At 42.7% G+C, this 26,348-nt stretch overlaps 1 long non-coding RNA gene across 2 annotated transcripts in view; it reads right to left on the bottom strand.

The window, feature by feature from the left end:
* LOC123282975 (uncharacterized) overlaps window positions 1–25,000 on the bottom strand; it is a 45,837-nt gene extending 20,837 nt beyond the window's left edge. For both annotated transcript variants that reach the window (XR_011502082.1, XR_006523370.2), the window contains exon 1: window positions 24,716–25,000. This is a non-coding gene — a long non-coding RNA (uncharacterized lncRNA). The remainder of the gene's footprint in view (window positions 1–24,715) is intronic.
* Between the last annotated feature and the right edge of the window lie 1,348 nt (window positions 25,001–26,348).

Here is a 26,348-nt window from a genome sequence, read left to right as displayed (position 1 = left end):
TTCATTTTGTTTATGATAACTTTTTATGCATAATTTCACATTTGTTTAGTTACATATCTAAATTTTTTTATGGTTTCTGCCTTGGGGTTATGCCTGAAAGGACCTCCCACATACCCAGATTATATGAAGAGTTAACTAAGGTTTCTTCTGGGGGCTTTACGGTATGTTTCATCTTTCAGATTTTTTATCTTCCTAGAATTTGTTTTAGTGTATGGTGAGAGGTAAAGGATTAACAATTTTTTTAAATAAAAATTATTCTAGCATCATTTATTGGATAATCCATCATTTCACAGGATTTTAAAATGCTGGATTCTTTTTTCACATACTAAAAATAGAAATATCCTTACATTTGGGGTTGTCTATTCTATTTCATTGTTCTATCTATTTGTTACAGGTTCTGCATATTTATTTGAATGCAACTTAAGTTACAATTTAATATCTGTCACTGTAAGGTTCCCCTCCAATTCCTTCTTTTTAATATATTTTTGCTATTCATTCAGATAAACTTTAGAAGTTACAAAAACAAATCTATTTGCATTTCAATTGCAACTCTATTAAATGTGTAGATTAATTTTGGAGAGAACTGCCATCTTCTCAATAAGGACAGAGTGCTCAGAGACAGAAACACTGGGTATGTGAGGAAACAGTAAGAGACACAACTGTGTGATTGAAGACCTCCTCTATTCCTGCAGAATCCTGTAGAAGCACAGACAGATAACATTGGATCATTAGGCTGTGGCCAGAGTGCATTTAGATTTCTCTTAGAAGCAATATGAAGCACTTTTAAGGAAAATTAATCTCACAAACTTGCATGCTCTAATGAAACTGGAGAGATAGAGGACATCATAGACTAACTGGGCACTCCTGCAATGTTTGGAGGCAAAAGGAATAGAAAGATTACAGATGTCAGGACCTGGTGCCTCTTCAAGGCTGAAGGACAAGAGAGAGGAGCCTCTTGTGATACTGCTGAGGTGTCAGGCTCATCAGAGAGGGAGATGGCGACAGAAAGCAGGAAGTAGCTCCCAAAAGGCAAGAGAGATGCTCAGCTCAGGTTTCAACAGGCTGAGATGAAGAGATGGCATAACTTCTGGTGGAAATGTTCTGAAGCAGTTTGTAGATCTGGAGCTTCCTGAGGGTGAGGATGGCAGACAACACAGAACCTGGTGCACAGGGGACCCTTGATAAGTATGTGGCATTCAACTGAATAAGTGGTAGGTTTGACAGGATGTGAGCGCTAAAAATTACGTGTAAAAGAGCAAAGATTCAAGAAGTGTCCCCAAACCTTGTTGAATACTATATTTATAGGATAGAAAGCAAACTAGAGTCAGAAAAGTAAGCAGACAAAAATAAACAAACCAGTGGGCAGAATGGTTGTGATTGTGAGCAAAAATTCTGAGTATTACAGATCTCTAATGATGATTCATGGTGAACACAATCCCAACATAAGGCACACCCTCAACATGATGCAGTGGTATACTGACATGGCACTTAAAAAAATAGTTTTAAATCACCTTCTTATTTGATCCTTGCGACAATGCTGATGTCAGGAAATGCCAGAAGGCTCCCCCCAGCAAGAAGTGGCTCTAATTGAGCTGAAATTTGCACAGTCCAATTGGACCGTATCACTTGTGTTTAAGGACATGACTTCAATTCTACACAGTCAGCAAGAACAAAAAACTTCCATTTAAATAGTGTTGTCACAGGGAGGGAAAGTCTAGTCATTAGATGTGTGTGTTTTCATTTTGTGTGGGCTTTTTGTGGGGCATGTTAGATATATTTACACACAAACACACAAATGCATATACTGTGTATCACTGACATGTTACTGATCACACAACTAAAGATTGTTCTAGAGTCCCTAGGAAGAGTGAAGAACCACTGCCACCAGTCAGAGACACAGGCCCTCTTGCACTGAGGGACTCTGTCACCACAACTTCCAAGTTTGAAGGATGAAACCAAAAATGAGTACCATTGATTGAGAGCGTGTGGATGCTGTACTATGCTAAGCTCTTTATAGGTATTCTCTCTAAAATAAGTCTCATCATTCCTACTTTGTAGAGAGGAAAACTGGGGCTCAGGGAGGTTATATAATGTATCTAAGGTCAACCTACCAGTATGGGATGAAACAAGATTCCAAGTCTAGGTCTCACACCAAAGCCCTATTCTCCCCTACCTCGTCCGTGCAGCTCCGACCAAAGCCAACAGGAATTAAAGAAGAAAGAAAAGAGCTGGGATTTATAGATGATCAGCCTCTATAAACACCACTGCGTGAACTTTAAAAGGGGGAAAGCGAGCCAGGTGAACATTGGTTAAGGGAATGCTTTTACAATGAATACCTTTTTCCCCTTATTTTTCATGTTGTCCCAAAACAAGAGAACAAAATGTCAGTCCAAGTTCATGGCAGGTAAACTTAGAAAAAAAATAAAGAAAACAGTTTTTGCCCCCCCAGCATGGAGCCCCTCCATGGAATTCCATATTTGCAGAGTCAAATTTCAGAGCTGTAGTTTTTAAAGGCATTTGGTTTGATTTAATGCCCAAGAACAATGCTGGTTGTTGACTGGGTGAATGTTGGAGTAACCGAATCACCCGCTTCAGGGCTTCCGCTGATTTCTACAGAGGCCAAAGAGGAAATTTTCTTCTCTCTCCTACTTTCACCACTTGCAGCAGAACCCAAGAATCTAGAGGTCCTCCCACTGTCTTCTGGAGCTCCAGGCTCCCAGCATGGCCAGTGTGTCACTGACAACCCACCTGGCCAAGGCAGAAAGTCTCAGTCTCCACAGAAGTAGCTAATCCAGCCATTGAAGGGTTACCCAGTCCACATCCCCAGGCACAGAGTGAAAACAGAGCAGGGTCTTTGTTTATTGATTTGCCGAGGACCCTCTGACTGGCAAAGGAAGAAAAAAATAACCCGGCACAAAATAAATGTTCGATTTCTTTTATGTAAACAAGATCGAGACCAACTTGGTTGTACAAAGCAATTCTTTGCATGAAAAGCAAAAAATAGCTCCCCTGAGGAGGAAGGAACCCAAGCCCCACTCAACTGCCCCTCCTCTCCACCCTTCCCCCAGCCATTTTCAGTTACCACTGCTTTCCTGCCAATGAATGTCTTATTCAGGGTCCCCGTGCGGGAGTCATGGCAGGCAATGAGCTCACCCCCACACCACCACCCTATCCGAAATGTTTTCTGATCAAGATAAAGGCTATGGAGTCTATGCTGAAAGTCAGCATTATTGCAAATTATCTTCATAAAAAGGAAAAATCTTTATCCAAAAATATCAGTCTTCTATTTCTTTCTGTGGGGCTCTGACCAGTCCCAAACCGCTTTTATGTGGATTTCAAAGTGGACTAAAGGGAGACCTAAAAAGATCCAAATTTTTTTTTTGTCAAATACCCAGATGACAGATGGCAATTTGGATGCAAATCCCTCAAACAAGGGTCTTGAAAACTTAGTTCACCTTTTGGGACCAAGGAAGTGAATCTTGAATCCTTGTTCGATCTTTACTCACCCCAAACTCGAGTGACTTAAGCAAAACATCTGCCAACTTGCATCACATGACTCCGCTTCATTAGCCAGTATATCAATGGATAGGAACATTTTAAGGAAAACAAGAATCTAGCTGAACCTTCACCCAAAACTCAACGCCAACACAAACGAACACACTCAGATTTCAGAAGACCTGATTTCCTGTGGAAAAAGAGGCTGCTTTCATTTTCATATACGTCCCGTTTTCTTTGTGCGTTCAAAATGAAGCCTGGATAAATCCCTTTGGAAAACCTAGTTCCCTTACAGCCCCATGATGCCAAGCCAACTGGGCATTAGACATTCGGGAGAGAGGGTATTTGTAAAGCTTCTAAAACTCCAAGTGTTAGGGAGGCATTTAGGCTCCTAAAGTTCCCACAATTATTAGGGTACTCAGTGAATGTAAAGAAGATAGAAAAAAGGATTCTTAGACTGGATGCACTGATACTTCTCTGACTGAGAATCCAAATTCTAGTGGGAAGACCCTGAGAGCACAAGGATGTCCAGTCCACTGACTAACGATGTAGATATAAGAATACTTTTCCTGGACTTACTCACCAAGTCCATGAAAAATCCTCCACAAGAACACCTGGAGTGCTCGTAAGAACCAAACTGAAATCATGGTGGTGTCAATACTCCTTCTTTCCTGATTGCCTATGGTTTCATCACGTGCTAAGAAACCCTCCAGGAACTGAGTGGTTATTATACAGGACAGAATGGAAGGGGGCAGAAGCACACCCTCACTACCTAATCTTGCCCTTTCCCAACCATCCTTGTTCTCAGGGGAGAGCTCTTGGTGTAGAAAGAAGCAGGTGTAAGGAACAAATGAGCAAGTCTTCTAGGTTCACATGCAAATTCCTAGTACCCCATCCATATAGCTCCTGCAGGCCTTGAGTGAACTTGCAGCAACTCAACTTTTCTATCTAGCAACGAGATTAACCTAATAAAATGCGCAACAAGAGCTATCAACAGAAATGTGTGCTGCTTACTAACTTGTTCACATAGCCTGCCTCATTCCACAAAGGAGTTGAGGTGCAATGACTTCATTCTCAAAGGCCCGGATGAAGCTCTTCATAATGGTTATTATCTTGACTCAAATAGAGGATTTAGAAAACATGGGACAAAATTAGGGAAGCAATCACCACCACCATGTCAACAGGCGCCATCTAGGTGCAAGTCTCCCAGTAGAAAATGCTCTAGTGGTTAAGAATATTCTTTTTTGGCATTTCTGCCCTAGTACAAACAACAGTATCTAATATAGACTGGTGCTTGTTTTCATTTGCTGTGATATCTGCCTTATTATCTACAAGATATCTGCAAGTTCATTCAGGACTCACCAAAGGGGAATGAGCTATGGTACCATGGGCATGAGAGGAGGGAATTACTAACAAGGGACATATGGCACCCACCCATTTCTTATCAAAAAGCAACAAATCTCTAAGGCAATTCTTAGCAGAGAGGCCAATCTGAATTAGAGAAAAGTCTGAATTTCAAACTTTAAAAAATAGACTTTATTTTTTAGAGCAATTTGAAGTTCACAGTAAAATTGAGCAGAAAGTACAGGATTTCCATGTACCTCCTGTCCCCCGTCCCCCACACAGCCTCCTCCATTATCAATATCCTCCTCCAAAGTTATATATTTGTTCAATTAATGAACCTACATTGACACGTCATAATCACCCAAAGTCTATAGTTTACCATTATGGTTCACTCTTGGTGTTGTACATTCTATGGGTTTTGACAAATGCATAATGACATATATCCACCATTACAGTGTCATACATCATAATTTCACTGCCCTAAAACTCCTCTGTGCTCCAACTATTCATCCCTCCCTCCCCATAACCCCTGGCAACCACTGATCTTTTTACTGTCTCCATAGTTTTGCCTTTTCCAGAATGTCATATGGTCAAATCATCCAGCATGCAGCTTTTTCAGATCGGCTTCTTTCACTAAGTAATATGCATTTAAGTTTCCTCCACGTCTTTCTATGGCTTGATAGCTCATTTCTTTTTAGCGCTGAATAATACTCCATTGTCTGGCTGTCTCCATTATCTGATCACAGTTTATTTATTCATTCACCTACTGAAGGACATCTTGGTTGCTCTCAAGTTTTAGCAATTATGAATAAAGCTCTTATAAACATCTGTGTGCAAGTTTCTGTGTGGACATAAATTATCAGTTCATTTGGGTAAATGTCAAGGTGCAAAATTGCTGGATTGTGTGGCTAAGAATATGATTAACTTTGTAATAAACTGCCAACTCTCTACCATAGTGGCTGTACCATTTCACATTCCCACCGGCAACGAATGAGAGCTCCTGTTGCTCCACATACTCACCAGCATTTGGCATTGCCAGTGTTTTGTATTTAGGCCATTCTAACAGGCATGTGGTAGTATCTCATTGTTGTTTTTAGATTTGCTTTTTTTTTTAGTATGCATTACATTTTCATTTCAAGCCACCCACTAATGCAAACTCAGTTAACTAAGGGAAGTTGATACTTAATGAAGATGGATACACTGCATGCCCAGGAACAGCACTAGACACTCCTTATTCCTATCTTACAGCCACGAAAACAGAAGTTCAGAGATGTTGGTTAATTTTCCGGGTCACACAGGTCAAGAGGTGAGGCCTGGCTTTGTACCCATGTCTATCTTTGTCTAAAGTCCATGCTCTTCCCACTATTATATCATACTAATCAAAGAAGAAGGAAAAGGGAACTCATATTTATGGAGTGTCCATCTGGGGCAGACCAGGTCTTATGTGCTCACAATCTTAAACACATTCTCCCATTTAATCCTCACAATAAGGCTAAAAGTGGCATTATTGTCCTCATCTACAGTGAACAAGGATGGTGAAGCTCAAAAATGTTAGGTTCTTCCTGGGCTAGGCATTAACTATTTGCTTGTTAGACCATGGAGGAGGGTGAGGGGTAGGGGGTTGCAACGGATGGGACTAGGGTGCTGAGATTGTGGGATGGAGGCCCTCAGGGGGCTCCTGAAAGAGAGGATTTACCAATCAGTCTGGAAGGATTTCAACATGTTAATCTGTGTAGCCAAATCAGTCAATGCCAACTCTGAGAAGACCTAACAGGATTTGCTGACGGATTAGATGTGGCGAGGTGGTGGGCAGAAAAAGGAAGAAGAATATGAACCAAAGGTGTTGGCTTGGGCAATTGGGTGGTGATGCCATTTCCTGAGACAGGAAAGATTGCAGGAAAAGTGATTTGAGGGAGGAAATCAGAGTTCCAAGGCTATGCAATTAGTTAATGGGACCAGGTATGCTGATTTCAGAAGTAAGTCAGAGATACAAAGTTGCGAAGAATAAGACATCATTCTTGGTCTCACAGCTCCCGTACAGCCAACAGTCACACCCAAAGGAGCTATAATACAAGATAGAACATGAGAGGTGGCTGAGGAGTAGAATTTGAAGGCTTTCCTAAGTCTCTTAGTTTTCTATATCCTTATTAGCCAATTAAGCAACCACCCAAATGCTGCATCATAAACCTTAAAATTGGAATCCCAACCTCAAGTTCAGACTCAAGTTATAGTAGAAGAAAGAACACAGGGAGAGCTCCAGGGAGGCCCAGGGAAAGACGACCTCCCACACTTGAGCATCTTGTTTGCCTGGTACAGCCTCAAATTGCGTGAGAGTCAATTGTCATTAGCAATCTGCTCCACAAACCTTTCTTAGTCTGTGTGGTAGGAAGGGAAGGAACATGGTCTAGTGTTTTGCATCCTAGGTTTCTAGCTCTGCTGCAAACTTGATGAGTGGCCTTGGGTAAGATATGGAAGCTCACTTAAATGGGAATCTACAGTTGTCTGCCTTTTTGGAGGAGCATAAAGAAAAATGAGACTATGCCACGCCACTCTGCAAGATTTCAACAACCCCAAACAGCAATGTAGAGGGTCATGCTGAACCTGGATGTTACACGGGAGAAAGGAGTCGTCCCTTCATTTACAAATGGCCTTAAAACTCCCTAGGGCATGCCTGAAGAACCACTGAGGTACCCCATACTTTTACGCAGTCAGTCCCTAAATAAGGCCAGAAAATTTTTCTAGAAGCGCATAGTAGCAGTGGTGGGGAAAAGCTTTGCCAATTTTTGACTGTTTAGGAAAGATAGTTTTTACAGAGAATTTAGAGTTTTTGATTTAATCGGGGGCAAGGAATAGCCTTGGAGATACTTAGGAGGAAGCACTTTTTAATGATGATGAAGTGACTTTACCATGTGGCTGGCACAGTGAAAGACATTCTTTCCTCTAATTCTCCTTACAACCCCCAGGCAGGGAAAGGCTGTACCTCTACTTAATATACAAGGAGAATGGAGTTCAGGAACTTGCCAGAAATCAAACAGCAAGTAGCAGAGCCAATAGGTGAATGCCAAGTTGTCCAACCCCAGGTCCAGCCACATTTCTACTACCCATGTAGCAGAAGGCAGATAATGATTGCCTAAATCACTTTTCCTCAAGCATCAAATTCGCCTGCCCTCTGAGGACCTTCGCTGTATATTAGGTGATCTCTGAGGACCCTGTGAACTCAAGCACTGCCAGAGGCTTACGTAACTTTTAAGCCAAGATGAGGCTGGTTTCACAAAACAGCTTAGGAGGAGAAAGTTCGTGCCTTGATATTCCGGTTTCAGAAATGGACCTGTACCAAGCCCACCACTTGCTGTTCTCCAATTGCATCCCACATTCCTGAGAGACACATTTATAACTAAACAAAAAATGAAGATTGGTGATCATGCCACAAGAAAAAGCAGGGAATAAACGGTTTTGCCAAATTTAACAAGGTTATCATTCCTCTTCGAAAGTATTCTTTTAAAAATCCTGGTCTCTGTGTACCAAGAAGAGACATTGAATACAAGGCAAGGGCTAAGGAATGGATCAGGTGCCTCACAATCTCTGTCTTCTTTCCTCCCCTGAAGTGTGGGAGTTAAAGTCTCACTAGCCCCCCAAAGGCAGGGTGATGCCAGGAGTATTGGTGGTAAAAATTTAAATTCAGTGTTGATGGACCATTTAATCTGTGCCAGGCAGCATGCTAAACTTTAGGAAGAAAGATAGCCAAGATATAGTCCTTGCCCTAAGAGCTCTGGTCTTGTCCAGAGATCTTTGATTCTATTTCTATCATCATACACATGACTAATGACTTTCATATCCTTGGCACACTAAGATAAATGATCACAATTCTCAGTTATACCTAATTCGAATTTTAAATTCTGAAGCTATACCTCCATCCCTCTTTCTCTCTTTCTCATAGTTATCTGATGTTTAAATAAGAAAGGCAAAGCCAGCATATCTCATTCACAGTAAGGATGACCTAGCGATGATGATCTTGGCTTTCTTTAACTCATAATAAAGAAGAAACATATTTGAAAATGTTTGTACTTTATTATGAGATATGAGAGACTAGCAACCACCGACTAGTGTATTGACACAGCAGTACACTGAACATAACATGAGTTTGAGAGTCATGGTCTTGTGGGAACTGAGGTTCAAGTGCAGGCTGCTGCATCTTGCTGTGCAGGTTGTGAACTACACGACTCCAGAGGGTGCCATTCACGTAGTCTATGATGTGAATGCTGCCCCCTGGAGTTGTGTAATGAAATGAGCCTGCCCAGATTGGACTTTAGAACCAGCTTGGAACTTCCTGCACACCCACTTTGACCAGGTTAAGCTTCCACCTCCCAACCTTTCCTCTGGTCAAACTAGATATACTGTTTTCTACAAGGGAGTCCTCTAACCTGACTTCTGACTTTGTGGGGGAAAGCAGGAATGTGGTTTTCATTCTAATCAGCCTTTAGGACAACTTGGTTTCTCATGAATATAGAGGATAGTCCGTCTCGAGGGGAGGGATAACTGAAGGTGAGAAGGCATGTCTCCATCCCCTTGCTTTCTGATGTCAAAGGAAAACAGTTCCCAAAACCTAGGACCAATCGCCTGGGAATGACCCGATAGCAGAGCACTTGCAAACCGCCTAGCAGTTGGAGCCACGGGAGCTCTGAGGTGAGGCAATGCCAGAAGCCCATTCTAGGTTCAGGAAGTAACCCCAACTCTGCTGTAGTGACAGTGGGTGATCTGGGTAATAGGTAGCTCCAAGAGGCTCAGCGACAATCAGGAGGTCTTGATTTTGTCAGGGGCTCTTTTGTTCATTAAATCTCCTTTAAAGACACTGTGTTAAGAGGGTTTATGAGTGGGGTACTTTGGGCTGTCTTGTGAGAAGGCCTCTCACTCCCCCAAGAAATGAGCCCAGAAGTTTTGGGACCACCTCCTTAATATATCTTCATCAGAGTCTCCATAAGGAAAAAAGCTGTTAGAAGTACGTGCTTCTCCCTCCCTGAGAAAACTTCCCAGTCGTCATGGGTGCTTCCATTTCCCCCCAACAAGCTGCTCCAAAGTTATTTCAAGATGGCAACAGCAGAAAGATGGATTAGCTCTGTCAACAGGGAGTCCTAAAGTCTTGCCATTCACTGAGCAAAGAAACGTGTGCCTGCCATGGGCGGCTGATAAGGGAAGTGGACACAGGATAAACTTCAGCCCAGCCAGCTGACAAAGTTCAAACACAGCCTTTGAGAAAACAGCGACTCCTGGGCCTCTGCTTAGTGAAGGCAAAGACTGTGGGCTTTGTTCGATTACCAGGCTATTACCATCAGCAGGAGGCTTGCAATTCCAAGCTGCTGCTGCTGCTGCTGCTGCTGCAGAGACAACAGGACCCAAAAGTGTATCTTATAACACAGTTTCCATGTAGGGAACTAGAAGCACAAGTTGCCACAAAAATGGTTTTTCACCTCCAATGCCCCACCTCTGTGTCCTTTGTCCCCACCACATAAACCTCACCATTCTGATTCATTTTAAGGAGCAGACCATGATTTGTAAGAAATGGACTTCCTAATGCATATTTCAGAACTGGATAACCACTAACACTCATTGGAACATTGAGTATGTGCTTAATAAGAAGAGTAAGAGTTTCACATACATCACCTCATTCAATCTTCACAATGCGCCAGTGTAATAAGCACAACGTTTGATAGATGAAGAATTGAGGCACAGTGAGGTGAGGCACCTTGCCTAAGGTCACACAGCTAGTAGGCAGTTGCTCTGGGATTTGACTGCCAGCTAGACGGGTCTGCTTCCAAGGCAGAATCCCCTTCTACTCAGTGCACTCCTCCCTCACCCCTTCTTACTCTATGGAAAGAGGTTGTACTGAGAGAACTTTCAGAGCTTGCAAAGGCTTTGGAACCCTTGCCTGGATTACAGGTTTTGAGAAGCACAAGCTGTGCATGCTCCAATGCAATAAAACAATAGCCATGACACTAATAATAACCATGACTCCTTTTGGGAGTCCCTTGTGTTTGTGCTTGTCCCCTTTCAAAAGATTGTCCACTTTGCTTATTCCTATCTTATCTTGGTTAATTGAGCTATATTTTACTTTTCTCTGGCTCCTACAAAGATCCCCTTGAAGGCTTCCCCAGTTGGATAAGCCTCCCAAGGTTCTTTCTCCTTGCCATTAGTCACAATTTCCTAATGTTGAGTCTCTTCCAGGAAGACAGTGGAAGCAGCTCCAAATGCAAGTGATTAGCTTGTGTGTGGGGCTTTGACACAGATTTTTGGTCACTTACAAAGGCAAACATACAGCTGGTTCAAGAGCAGCTCCTTGTCATTTTCCATCGCTGAAAAAATGGAAGTCTCAGTAACTAGTTGCTTCAAAACAGCTAGTCCCTTAACTTCTCTGGGGATAAGTAGGCAGACATCTGAAGCCAGTTACTGGGTCTCCATAGCATTTGGGTCAATCTCGGAACTCGCCTAATCAAGGCAATGTGTACACTGTTGAGTGCTGTTTTCTAAAAAGCACTGACAGTCCGTTAGGACCAATCATCCCAACACACAGGGCCATTATTCCTGTACCATTTCTTTAACAAACATTCCCCTCATTGCAATGCAAGTTCCAGAGTCAGAATACAAACTGCCCTGAAAACCTAATGAAAACTGTTATCAAAGAGAGCAGTTTTGAATTGTATTTAAGTACGTTTCTCAAGTGGCCATTATTTTTTAACAGGCATGGAAACTATATTTTTATTAATGGATTCTATTTATCCCTCTGGGATTTAAATACCTTATTTATGTATGCCTTCATTCAACAAACATTTCATTGAACACTCACCATGCTCTTGCAAGATAATAGGGATGCCAAGATAGTACACTGAGGCCTGTTGAGAAGTTCACTGCCCCATGGGGATGACATATTGTTTTGGGAAGGATTAGCTAAGTTATGCCGCAGTAACAAACAACCCCAACATCTCATTGGTCAAAATTAGCACAGGTCGTTGCTCATGCTACATGTCCATTGTGGATCAGTAGGAGCCTAGGTTGATGGAGCAGTCACCATCTTTAACATTGCCAGTTACCATGCTAAAAGAAAAAAGATGTCTGAAGAGTCTTGCACCAGTGATTAAATGTTCATCTCTTCTGCTCTCAATCCATTGTCCAGAAAGTCACTGGTCCCACCTAACCAGAAGGAAACCAAGAAGGGCAATTCTACCTTACAATGAGATTGGGGAAGACCTAGAAACATTTGAAGAATAGCCCTGATGAATAACACGCACATGTTAGTAGATAATTGTGATACAGTGTGAAAAGTGTTATAATAGAGAAATGAAAAAAAGAGGTAGTAATAAACCAACAAACATCATGAAGTAATTACAAAAGCTTCCCATGGGAAGTGGCATTTGAGTTTATTGTAAGAGAATTAGGGAAGAATGAAAAGGTGTTTTTCTGTAGAGCAAGGACATGAGCATTCTAGGAGAAAGAGCTTTGCAAAGGCAGAGAACAGGAAAACACCTTTCATTCAAAGGGAGTGGAGGGAAATTCAGGTGGCTAAAGCGACGATCTGGGAGGGGTAGAGACGAGAGGCGGCAGAGGGCAAGGGGCCAATTGTAAAGGGCTTCTGCGTTTCCCGGGAGTTTGGTTTCACCCTACAGACAACAGGAGATAACAGGGATTGTCCTACAGGGGAGAGTCGTACAGTGGAATGTCAGGAGAGTGTTTGTTTGCCTTGAAGGATGATAAGACACAGGAAGCAGGGATGAAGAACAGGGATGAAGAGGGCACTAGTTAGGGAGATGTGCTGAAATCCAGGTGAGAGATAGGGAGCCTGGCCTCAGGCGCTGCTGAGTCTGAGACTGAAGAGTCATTTCTGAGGAAGAACAGATAAAACCCCAATGTTTTATCATTTAAAACATTAATATTTTTAATTAAAGGAGGGCTGCTGACAGGAGAACCCTTCAAGACCACTTTAAGGCTGCTAGTTTAAGAAATGAGTAAAGGCTTACACCATTCCTAAAGCAAGGATGGTAGCTGGAGGATGAAGACAGTCAAGGCAGGAAGATGAGCTCAGATTTGAACATGTTGCATTTGAGATGCCCATGGAGATTCAGGTGGCGACGTCCCGGGAATATAGGGCCCAGGAGTCTAAATTCATTAGCTGTTATAAATTTGGGATCAATATAGTTTGCAAGTAATGCATATAATTCATGCAGCTGAGCTCTGTTGATACAGTGTCTAATAGAGAAAACTGAAGGGATAAATGCAAATATATAGAAACATTCTGAAGTAAACATTGTTAGTCACCACATTTTATAATATATATCCATATAATAAAAGCTCAGAGGTAAAGAATTTGGGAATATCTCATCCAACCAAATGCGCTGAGAACATTACTTCCAAAATTTCCGTTAATATCTACCCCATCAAAGTGAAAGTTCTTGCCTATGGAAATGTTGATAATTTAGGACAAGCAGATGTATATATTTCGGTCAGAACTGATTGATACTTAACCTGAGGAAAGAATTTTGAAACTGAATTTTTAGCGACAATTATAAGTAATCAGTGCTATTTTTTAAGTGACTAATCAAGTTTTCAGGGTTTCTGCAAATTTGGGTGGCCAGCCAGAGGAATTTTCATTAAACCAGGGCTTTTTTCTTTTAATTTTTAATTAAATTGGCCTAAGTCAGCAATCAAAGTTTCCACGTTACTATGTAATGTATAGGGTAGCAAATACGCTGGGCTCCCACCAGCTCCAAAAAACATCATTTAGAAGGCTAGAGGGAGAAATCCGAACTCTCATTGTCAACGTTCCAAGAGATAAACAGAGCATTATACGTCGTTCTGAGGCAACGGGATCAGGGTTTTTAAATAAATCATATTAATATGTGAATAAGACAAGCATTATTCTCTTCTTTCAAAATTTAATAGAGCTTTTGTTTTTGCCAAGTAGGAAGGTGACTGTTAGGCTGTGGGCTGGGGAACACATCACAGATTTTCTGGTCTTGCCTCACTCATGCAAACTGGGGTCACACCCACTCTCTAAGTGGCTAACCCCAACTCATGCGTGAAGTCAATCCCCTCTGGCAGGCAAGCTGAGGCACTTTCTGGTGCCTCCTATGGCAGGGGAAAAAATTCTTCTAGGATACAGACCATCCAGGACTTGGTAACAATCCACACATTTACAGGAAGTGAGAGTAAGGAACAGACAGGTTAGATTCTGCGTGGTTATTTGTAAGTTTGATTTTTTCCTAAGCCCAAGTGACTGAGAGGGATTCAAGCTTGTATTCTCCACATGCAGCTCCAACACAGAGACGTGGGGGTCTGTCTTTTTGTATTTTAAAAACTAAACATACTTTTTCTTTCCTTGCTCATCTATGTTCCAAAAAGCAGTTGCTTTCAAACTTCCAGGACCTGACTCACAGTAAGAAGTACACACAAATATCACTGAAACAAAAGTTTCACAAAACAGTGATTTGCCCTTACAACGTGCCACACAGCCCGATATTTCCCAGTCTGTTCTATTTCTTTGCCAAAGTTCTGCTTTTGTCAAAGTTCTGCTTTTGTCCTTCTAAATGATTGATGACCCACTGATTGACTTTGACCCACAGTTTGACAAGCACTAGTGTAGAGCAGCCCTTCCTTAAAACACACGTTTAAATCTACTTTGAAAAAAGCAATACCGTTGGTAATTCTTGACACCCTTGACAAGTACATGGAGCTACTGAGTCTCCGAGGTAATCTCTTCAGGGCCAACTAGCTCCTATTCCACATGGATGTGGAATAGACTCCAGTGGGCCTCAGCTCTGTGGAACCATCTGCTGCTTTTGACCAAACCTTCATCACCAGCATGTTTGCCGTGTTTGGCCTTTACCTTGTCAAACAAATCCTCACCCTTTTTTGACTTAACTTTCTGCTAAGAGGCACTTGTCTTTGCTGATCCGAGATCAACACTCTACAATGGAACTTTTTGTGGGGACAGAAAAGCTCTGTTGTCACTGTCCAAGATCGTGGTCACCAGCCACTAATGTGTGGCTAGTCAAACTGAGGAACCGAATGTTAAATTTTATTTAATTTCAATTATTTAAACTTAAATAGCCACATGTAGTTAGTAATCGCCATATTGAATAGTGCCGGCTCTAGATAAACTCTCTAAATACGTTTCCATTGCTTCAGTATATACCTTCCCCTCTTACTGCTTATGGTTGATTGAATTCGTATCACATTGACATTGCACTCTTCACACATTGTCTGCTTCATTCTTGGTCCTTTAAAGTCATGTTTATAGACAAATGATTCAACTCATGCATACTCCATTTTCCTGCCATTTTCATTTTTTAAAATGAATTTTTCTTTTATTTCTATCATAGTCTCATCTCCCTAGGCCTTTCAACATCCTATCCATTTTTGCAAGACAATTCGATGCTTTTCTTTTTACTTAAAAAAACCTAAAACTAACCACAGACTCAGTAAGCACGTTATAGACTGGTGAACAAGAAGTGGTTGAGACTGAAGTGACCAATCCCACTGCCCTTTGGTGGAGCAGACTTGTTTGAACTCTGGACTGTAACTTTTTTGCATCTATACATTAGAAATGCATTATTTCTGATGTTGGAGATACTGTAAATAGAAAAGCTCCTCTACTTGAACAGAGTAGTATGTTTGGGAACAAAAAAAAAAATTTTAAGACACTTTCTGCCCTCTGGGGAGCTTTTAATTGAGGGAGGTAGATAAACATAAGTAGAAGTAATTTCATTATGCAGCAGACTCATTATGAGATGACATTATGAGAAAGGTATAATCTTATTTAAGAAAGTATTAGAGAAAGAAGAGTTCTCAGCTGGGAATGGAGGTATAGAGGGCCTCTAGAAGAGACGGGGTGTAAGATGGGTCTTACAGATTGGCACATATAAGGATTTGGAAACAGGGAAGAGCATTCCAGGCTGGAAAACGTAGTTAAGGGAAAATTATAGAGCTTGAGTGATGGCACGTTCAAAGGAACCTAAGTTATCTTCCTCACTGTCTGTTGTGTCTAATTAGGCCTGCATTTTAGGAAGATGCATTCATCAACAAATATTTACTTTGGACAGTAAGATAAAAACAATTGGTTAGAGTAAAGTTAAGACTAGAGTGGGGAGATCAGCTCCTGGAATGATGAGATAATCCAAATGAAAGATAACAATCCTCCAAACAAGAAAGTGGCAAACTATGTCCCACGGGCGACATCAGACCAGAAGTCTGTTTCTGTAAATGAAGTTTTATTGGAACACAGTCATGTCTACTCCCTCACATATTGTCTATGGCTACTTTCATGCTACAGGGGTAGAGTTGAATTGTTGCAACAAAGACAGCATGACTCACAAAGCCTAAAATATTTAGTATCTGATCCTTTCAAGAAAAAGTTTGCCTACTTGTGTCTAAACTAGACTGACGGGAGTGGAAAGGGTGGGATGCACACTAGGGAAATGATGGCAGTGAAATCCACAGGATTCAGAGACAGATGGCACAAAAGTGTTGATTTACAAGGGAGGTTTAATTCAAGACGTCTTTAGGATCTATAGTCTGGGAAACATAAAGGAAAGCAATTTCGTTAGCTGAAACTGGGATAAATTTGAAAAGAAGATAGGCTAGGCAAAAAGAGAAGGAGTTACATGTCAGAGGTGTTGTGTTTGAGGGACCTTTGGCACACCCACGTGAAGATGCATGTACTCGTCTCTGGAGCCAAGGAGAGAGGTCGGGACTGGAGATGTAGACTTGGGAGCTATGTGCCTAGAGTTGACAGGTGATGAGAAGAAGATGGCCCAGAGAGAGAGGAAAGGAGAGAACAGGAATAGGCTGAAACCCCAGAGGACGTGTCTGTTTCAGCAGCACACAGAGAAAAGAGAACCAGTGAAGAATTCAACAGAAAGTTACAAGGAATTCCACGGCATTACGGAACTAACAGGAGGCAAACAAAATAAGGGAAAGAGGATGGCCAGCAGAGTCAAAAGCTGTCCTTAGGGTCAAACAGAATGAGGATGTTTTGGAGGAGGTGACTGCACACATCAGAACATCATCGTTGGTATTTGGGGACCGAATCCAAGAAATGAACAGAAGGAGAACAAATTGTGACAGCAAATGAAGACTAATCCTTTGAGATCTTCAGCTATTGAGAAAAGATGAAGACCAGCTGGAAGCTGGAAGGGGGAGCAGGTCTAAGGACAGCTTTCCCGAGGAAAGGAGAACTTGGGTAAGCTTATGTTACACAAACGTCAATAGACTCTGGCATGAGGACATTTCCCAGAGTTTGGGCAGTTTACAAATTGCTCAGATGCCTTTGTTTGCTTCCTTTGGAACATACATCACTGCTATGGTCTGAAAGGTTGATGCTTCTGGAACCCAAGCACAAGCTAAATGAAATGCTCCTTCTAACTTAGCCTAAAAATCTTCTTAAGTTTTCTAAAAGGACCCAAAGCCTTTTTAAGATCTTCATATAGAGAGCTTCATGTCAGAGCTTCATATCCGTTGAGTTCCAAAGCTGGAAAAAAACCATGGTAAAATCTGCAAGATCATTGAGAACTGTTGGTTTAAACCCAAGACTTATGATTCCGGACCTGGAAGTTTTTAGTTTCTATCCACTCCCTCTAAGGTAAAGCTGCGTGCAGTTGAATGCTAAATTGATGGTTCAAAGGCAACACCAGAGGAAGAGGCACATTCCTGAGGGCTGGCACCCTGGGCCCTATAATGGTGAGCTTGGGCGCAAACCTTCTGGGTTTAGGAGAGAGGGATGTTCCACTGGGGAGGCCAAAGACTCCAGATACTGTCTATCGACCTATACTATCTCTCTATATAGATACTATATAATAGACCTGGGGGTCTATTCTGCTCCCCAGGGGACATTTGAGAATATCTGGAGACATTTTTGGTTGTCACACCTGGAGGTTGCTACTGGCATCTGGTGGGTAGAGGTCAGGGATGCTGCTAAACATCCTACAATATACAGAACAGCCCCTTACAGCAAAGAATTATCCATCCCAAATTGTCAATAGTTCTATCCAACGTGCTCTGAGCCACCTGCTTTCTGGGAAAATGTGTCATACATTAATTCAAACTAAAATATAAAGACTGATATTGTATTAATATGTCATTTTTGCTGGTGGGTGTGGGTGACCTTTATGGTCCTAGGTGCTTTTGGTTGTCTATCCAAAATCCCTCCCCCACTTCCTTTTTCCTAACAAACCCTCTATTTAGTTCAAGAAACCACCCATCTCCAGCCACAAAGGGTAATTAATGCATGGCATTGCAGGCTTAAGGGTGGACATGTAAACTGGATTGGCCCAATCAAGCTAAAGGATTGGGAGAGTGATGCTAATTAAATGTTTAACAACGAGCTATCCAGGGAAAAATATATTCATATATACATATAGTTACCTATATCTATGTACATATTTATATTTATGTATGTATACATACATACATTTATTATACATTTTTACTGATCTAATGGATGTGTAGAACCCAATATACCAATAAAATAAAACATGTAATATTCTTTATTGTAACTTTCACACAGCCAATTGATTTTCACAGAATACTTTTATTGGCTTTTGCCATTCTTGCATCTATAGCCAACCTATGGTTGCAGTTGACAGGTGAGTGTAATACTGACAGGAATGTTGGCTGCTTTGCCTAAGTTAATGAGTAAAACAGTGAAGACATATGGTCAGAACCTCACTCTTTTGTCAATGATGTCAGTGACTTCTTTGATGAAGCAGATAATACTGGAAGAATATCTCCTCAAGTTTTTGTACTATTCACAATGTAACAGTTTTATTTATTTATTTTTATTTATTTATTTTTTTGAGAAAGATTCTCCCTGAGCTAACATTCATGCCAATCTTCCTCTGGTGTTCAGTACGTGGGCTGCCAGCACAGCATGGCCGCAAACAGAGCAGCGTAGGTCCACGCCTGGGAACCAAACCTGGGCCGCCGAAGCGGAGCACAGTGAACTCAACCACTAGGCCACTGTGTAACAGTTTTGGAACAACACTTTTTAAAGCTTGATCTGCGTTATTTACATTTCTTCATCACTTTCTTAAGTCTAGAAAATCAAAAATCAATAATCACGACTTGATTTACAGCATTTGCCCATTTCTGTGCTGTAAGTACTCCAGTTGTGGCTGATTTCAAGCCACCATTGTGGAGGTGGAGACGGAGGTGCAAGGCACACCATTGTATAGCATCACCACCATGCAGATGCAGGAGATGGAAATCACGCCAAGGGTAGAGATCACAGTAAAACTAGTGAAATAATTAGAGAGTGATGAGTTTTGAGTATTTATTATCTTTGTTTTTAATGTAATGCATTTTTTAAGTTTATATAATTTAATTTTTAATAACAGCTGTTTCCCAACTTGTAAAATTCTTGAAAATTTGACAGTCTGATCCCCAATGCACGAATGACTGGAAGAGAGGCCTTCTCTTTCTCTTTTGCAGGGTGTGAATTAGGAAGCACACAGGCCTGATTTCCACTGGCAGCCATTATAACCAGGAGAAGATCCAACGGTAAGGAAGGCAAAATGGAGAGACAGTAAAATCCTGAGTCTTTGATGCCATCACGCAGTTAATGATCAAACTGTGCCTGGAATCCACTCCACCACTGATCTTGGGGTCATGGCAAAATCACTCATGCCCCCCTATTGTTCAAACCAGCTTGTATCATGGTTTTATAATGTTTGTAACCAACACCATTCCAATCAATATAGTTTTTTGGTTTTGTTTCTGTTTCTTAGGAAACAATGGCTTAATGAAAGAAATCATCTCTAGTTGTAGAAGTTTGGGCCTTTGAAGTTGGGGAGAGTATTTTTAGAACTTTTCAGAAGCCAGGAGAGAGACTTGGCTTATTTCATCTATATTCTTTTTTCTTTTTTGTTTTTTTGCTGAGAAAGATTCATCCTGAGCTAACATCTGTGCCAATCTTCCTCTTTTTGCTTGAGGAAGATTTGCCCTAAGCTCACAACTGTGCCAATTTCCTCTATTTTGTATGTGAGTCACCACCACAGCATGACCACCAATGAGAGGTACAGGTCCACGCCCGAGAACTGAACCCAGGCAACCAAAGCAGAGCATGCTGAGCTTAACCACTAGGCCACAGGGCCAGCCCCTATATTCTTTATTCTTTTTCCTGCCCTCCTGCCCATGCCAGGCTTTCTTTTAAAATTCAAGTCACTCAGCTCCTTGCCTTTGAAGTCTTCTCTGAATTCTTCCTCTCCCATTGCCCAAAACAAAGCAGATTCTCTCCCTGGATGCCCTCTGTATATATAAACTGCACATCCTGCTGCATTTTCTTACACATCTGTAAAACTCCCAGCTTCCCGCAGGCCAGGTTATTATATCATTTTTCCTGTATCTCCAGTGCCCAGAACATTTAAAGTGCTCAATAAATGTGTTCAGGACTGAACAGTGTCCCCTCAAAGTTCATATGTTGCAGCCCTAACCCCCAATGCTTCTGTACTTGGAGATAGGGCCTTTAAAGGGGTAACTAAGGTTAAATGAGGTCATAAGGGTGAGGCCTAACTCAATAGGACTGTGGTCCTTATAAGAGGAGGAATAGACACTATGGACAATACCCAGGAGGAAAGGCCACATGAGGACACAGCCAGAAGCTAGCCATCTGTAAGCCAAGGAGAGAGCCATCAGGAGAAACCAAACTTGCTGGCACCTTGATCTTTGACTGCCAACCTCCAGAACTGCGAGAAAATAAATTTTGGTTGCTTAAGCCTTGCAGTCTGTGGTATTTTGTTATGATAACCCGAGCAGACAAATACAAGAGGAGTGTTGAATGAATGAATGAGTGAGTGTCCTTTAGGAAAGACGGGTCACACATATACATTAATCTACTGCTTTTAAGCACTGATTTGCTTTCACTACTCCAAGAGAATGATTTGATCCAAACTCTGAAATTAATTTAATTTTATTTTGGTTAGAAAAACAGCAAAACAGCATGTCTCTCTGCCATGGAAAACATAAAGAATGATGTTTTCTCCATAAGTCCTTCCATATCCCCAATTTCTGATTTTTTTTTCCCCTTTTAGGTTTGTTTTAAACAGAGAATGATGAACCCAGTGGAGACCTGGGAACTATACACGAAACGGAAATATGACCAAAGAAAGGGGCCGCTTTCATCTCCCATGAAAGCCAGGCTGTTTTTGTTGATACATATGGAAGAAATCAGGCCCAATTACACGTGGAGATTCGGCACCAACGTTACAGCCTCACCACAGGCCTTTTCTTTCTTTCCACAGGTATACCGTTACAGCCCACGCAGCCCAAGCCCTCCATCGCCAGCAAGGCCGTTCCTCGGAGAGATGGACCTTGCCAGAGGTATCTCCGTCACCATCAGGATGACTTTCAAGTGAAAAGAGCGTTTCCTATCTGTTGACTCTAAGGAAGAAGAACCCTACCTCCTCGGTAGCACCAACTGAGGCTTCCAGCGGAGAGAGGCGCAAGTGTGGGCACCCTTGCCTTAGCGCCCCCTCTAGCCTCAGGGAACCCTCAAAACAGGAGTCTTCCAGGTATTTCACTTAGCTGCCTTTTTCATATGGGCTTTAGGTTGATAGAGCTCTATCCTCTTTTCTAATCTCTTGCTTTACATCAGGGATATTCAGAATTTTTAAAGTGGAGAATATCAGGGCGTTAGAAGACCTGGTTCTGGACATGCTCGCTGCTAACTTACTATATGACTTTGGGCAAGTTCCTGCCCCACTATGACCCTCAGGCTCCTCATCCGTGAAACAAAGGGGTTGGACTAAGTGGCCTCCAAGGGTCTTTCCAGCTGAAACCATCTCCTGGGCTGCCTACTGTAGGAGCAACTAGTCACACGTGGCTGTTTAAATTTAAATTAATTAATTGAAATTTAAAATGTAGTTCCTCCATCTCGCTAGTCACATTTCGAGGGCTTTGATAGCCACATGCGGCCAGTGGCTACCATATTGGACAGCACAGATAAAGAGCATTTCCATCATTTCAGGAAGACCTATCAGACAGCCCGGGTCTAATGCTCTCATTTTATCCTGACTGTAGATGATTTCACAACAAAGCCTGACAGTTGAATAGCACTTTTGTGTTTATCTTGTATTTCAATACACCATTACATTTAACCACCAGAAACAGGACAGAGAGGTATTATTATGTCTGCTTTATCAGATGATGACACTAACTCAAAGATTAAATGACTTGCTGGAGGGTCATGCTGTTAAGGACCAAATGTATTTTCCAGATCTGATGCTGTCTCTAACACACAGCACTAAGTCACAGGGAGAAGATCTGTGTGGCCTGGCCAGGGCCACTCCAACCCATGGCAGTGCAGGAACTAACACCCAGTCATTAAGAGCTGATCTAGAGACTCTGCACCTTAGCTTAGATTTTAGCTTGGCACACCCTCACTGTGTGGCCATGGACAAGTTACTCAATGTCTCTGGGCTCCTTTGCCCTCATCTGTCAAATGGGAATGACAACAGTGTTCACTGTTCATGAGAATTACAGGAGCAGATGCAAATAAAGTGCTAGCTCAGGAAGTCAAGCACATGACAATTGCTCACTAAAAGTTAACCACTGTGATGATTAACATTATCACTACCTTTACTCCATCACAGGCCTTTGCATTTCCTCTCTGACTCAGACAGACCCATTGACAGCCCTTGCAGAGTCACTGCCAGCTTGTCTAAGGAAAGATGCAACTCTTACACATGGACCAGAACTCCCTTTTTGAAACCTACAGAGTAACTTGGCCTTATAACCTCCTGTGGCAGTGAGCTCTCCAGATTAATTACAAGTTGTTCAGGAAGAGCTCTCTCAGAGGGATCGGATTAACCCGCCTGGGCAGTGTGCCATGAGCAAATGGCTTTTCCCCCTATAATTTTTCCAAACCTTTTTGGTGCCAGGAAGCCACCATGTGCCTACCCCAAGGAAGGCCTGGCCCACAGTAGGTGCCACCAGTGCATGAGGGCGGTGGGGGATGGGGTGGGCGACCCTCAGAGCCTCCTGCAGGGTTTTCTCCCCTGGAGCAGGGTACAGCAGCCTGCCTACAGAGTTGGCTCTGTCCAGACTGAGTTTTATCTTCTGGAAAAGGCACAGCAGACACATGTGTCCCTCGGTGATGGCTTTTCCTTCCCTGTCCCACCACAGTAGAGTGCCTCAAAGAACAATATTTACACCGACGGAGCCGCAGAGCATGGGGGGCCAGGCTACAAAGCCCCACTCAACAAGAGTGTCGGGGGCAGGGGGCTGCCCCCAGCAGGGCGGGCAGGGTACAGGCCTGACTCCACAGGTGTTTCCCTCATCCCGCCCTCCATCTCCTGGGGCCCAGCCAGGGACTGACGAAGCAAGGAAGAATCTTCCGGCCATGCTTCATTTCTCCAGGAGCCAGCAACGGAACCATGGTCAGACCCCAGGTGTCTCTTGGGGCAGGAAAATGAAGTGCTTCTGCTACTGGGTGCAGCCATTGAGCCTCACAGCACACAGGTGTGGCATGAACCATTAGCAGAGAGAATCCACAGCCCATTTGTGGATTCTATCTGCTGGTTCCACATAACACAACAACTGGAGCCCTATGCACACCCATGAAGAAGAGTCACTCAGTCACTCATTTGTTCATTCATTCATTCATTCATTCAACAATAACTTCCTGAGCACTTGGTCTGAGGATGACTTTGAAAGAAGCAAAACCCAGTTCTTCTTGCAAGAACCTTAGAGACCAGTGGGGGAGTGGAAAGATAAAAGAGAAATTAGGTGACAGTACAGTAAGTGCTAAAAGTGAGGTGCCAGCAAAGGGCTAAGGGCGCACAGAGGTCCGAGGGCCTCTCCAGGAGGAGGTGGCATGTAAGCTGGGTCTCAGCGGCTACATGAGACTTTAGAAGTGCTGAGGTGGGGGACAGGGTTGTTGGGAGACGTCTTTGTGCAGCCTTGTCGACCACTATACAGGCTTTCACTGTGAAAGACGTGGAAAGCCTTTGGAGGGCTTTGGGGAGAGGGGTGATATGATCTGGACATACATTTTCGTGGGATCACACAGGCTGTTCTGTTGGTAACAGATTATTGAGTGTGGAGAAAGGGTGGAAGCAAGAAGACCAGTTGGGGGGGGGGCGGTGCTTACAATAATTTAAGTGGCAGATGATGGGGGCTTGTTAACCCAAGCCCCTAACAGTGGCTGGTAGAGTAGGCATACAATCAGAGCTGAAGAAAGGACACAAAAAGACCTTATACGATCCACTCATCATAGTTTTTAACCATCAGCCAGACAAATCTCCCTCGGTCAGCAGCTGCCAGTGTTTTGAAGACTGTTCTCAAGTAATAGTTACAGTCTCTGTCTTCCTATTCCTTGCTCTAATTTTCCCCCAAGTCTTCAAATAACCACTAGGATTATTGAGTTTCCCTTCATAAGATCCTCTCTAAGTGCTTTGCAGAGTGCCTGCTCCATCTCTGGGATGGAAGGAACCCCCCGCTCCATAGAATCAAGGGGACCCTGCTTTGGAGAATAACACTGGATCAATGCAAACCTGAGCACAGGAGAACCCTAAAAACTCCCACAGACCCAAGCATTTCTCTGAGGATTCAGCACAAGAGATATGGGATGACAGATATCTAAAATGCCACGTGAATACAATAGATGCTATTCTTCCTAGAGCTCTTAGGAGAGACCCTGGCTGTCTTACAGAAGACCCTCTTTTGTTTCATTTCTCTCCCTTACATGGTGAGCAGCATCCTTCAAAGGAGGCATTTAGAGGAAACTGTCTCCACAGGCCTGATCCTTTTCTTTGAAAACATAATAACACTCAAGAATGACAACAATGTAAATCGCCAGAATCATTAGACAGAATCTTGATAAATTAAAATTGCTTACATCAGGGTAAGATTAGGTCAGCTGCCAGAGTGCCGGGGTCCGCGGACTTCAAGCCTTTCAAAAGCAAATATTGTCGGAGCTCCACAGTCTGGGTCTCAGCAGCGTGGATAGTCAACCCCTGATCAGACCATCCTTATCTGGGAAGGAACAAATTACTGGGCCGCTCAGTCTCCGAGACCCCTTCATTACCCATCCCACAAAGACAAATGACTCAGGAAATGTTGATACGATTGATCTTCCGAAAAGTCTAGGTCCGTCCCACCAAGCACAAGCTACCTCAGCTCATAAAATGGGTGGAGGAGAAAGGGCTGCCCAGAAAGTCATAGATGTTGCCTCATGAGAAAAGTTACATTCAAATCCCCAAGCAAATCCTGGAAGGTCTGAATGCCTCAAGGGAGGAAAATCCTAAAAGCAAAATAGGGCCATTATGTCTCAGGCCTAGGGCAGGCTGAGGGATTCTGTTGCCTGAAACAAATAACAGGAAAAATATGTCAGATGTGTGGTTGTGGCATAAATCATGAACAAAAACACAATTATAAGACTCCAGAGGAGCGGGAGGAACAGGCACTGGAGTACAAATCTTGATAACTATTGGATACAATTTTCACTGCCGAGAGGGAGGCAGTGTGTAACCAAGTTTATTTTAGGATGTCAGGAGTGACTTGCCCTGGGAAGCTATGGTGTGTTCCTTTTTTTTTTCTTCCATTTAAAATAAATTAGAGGGGCCGGCCCTATGGCTGAGTGGTTAAGTTCACGCACTTCGGTGGCCCAGGGTTTCACCGGTTCGGATCCTGGGCGCAGACCTGGCACTGCTCATCAGACCACGCTGAGGCGGCGTCCCACATGCCACAACTAGAAGGACCCACAACTAAAATATACAACTATGTACTGGGGGGATGTGGAGAGAAAAAGCAGGGGGAAAAAAAGATTGGCAATAGTTGTTAGCTCAGGTGACAATCTTTAAAAATAAAATAAAGTAGAATTTGTCTTAGAGAAATTGGGAGGCGATTCCTTCTGAGAGCAGAGCACACTCCAGACTTCTGTTGACCATGAGAATAAGGAGGGAACCAGCGTGGAGGACCACCTGTTGGTACAAGTCCCCCAGCTGTGTCTGAACCTCATGTTCCATTTCTTCTTCTGCCCTCGCTGTTCACAAGTGAGTCTTTTGATTTACCTGATTGTGCTCACAGTTTGGGCCCTCGTTTGTGCAATCTCTCCTAATGGAGTGAAGGAGCGCCTGGTGGGTGAAGGCAGGGTACTTAATGATCAGATTCTGGGGTCAGACTGCCTGGGTTCAAATCCCCCCCACCACCACTTACTAGTCGGATAATCTCAGGGAAGCTGCTTAATGACTCTGTCTCCCCTTCTCTTCTCAATAAAACAGGAACAAAAATAAAGCGGTCAAGAAGCTTAAATGAGGTCATCCATGTAAACCACTTAGTTATGGTGAAATATTTGCAGAATTGAGTGAAGAAGGGACTGGAGATGAGAAGAAGGCAAAGAAAGAACAAGGGTCTGTATAATCTTGAAACACAAGCCTGAAACCCCTAGTCCTTGGAAAATCGAGAGTTGACCTAATAAAAGCAGCAACAACAATCTGACAGCAATCCATTTTCATTTGGGGAAAAATATT

Source organism: Equus asinus, chromosome 1 (assembly GCF_041296235.1).
Source record: "Equus asinus isolate D_3611 breed Donkey chromosome 1, EquAss-T2T_v2, whole genome shotgun sequence".
Classification (NCBI taxonomy): Eukaryota; Metazoa; Chordata; class Mammalia; order Perissodactyla; family Equidae; genus Equus; species Equus asinus.
Note: the sequence above shows the minus strand (reverse complement) of the source record. Positions and strands in the feature narration are given on the sequence as shown.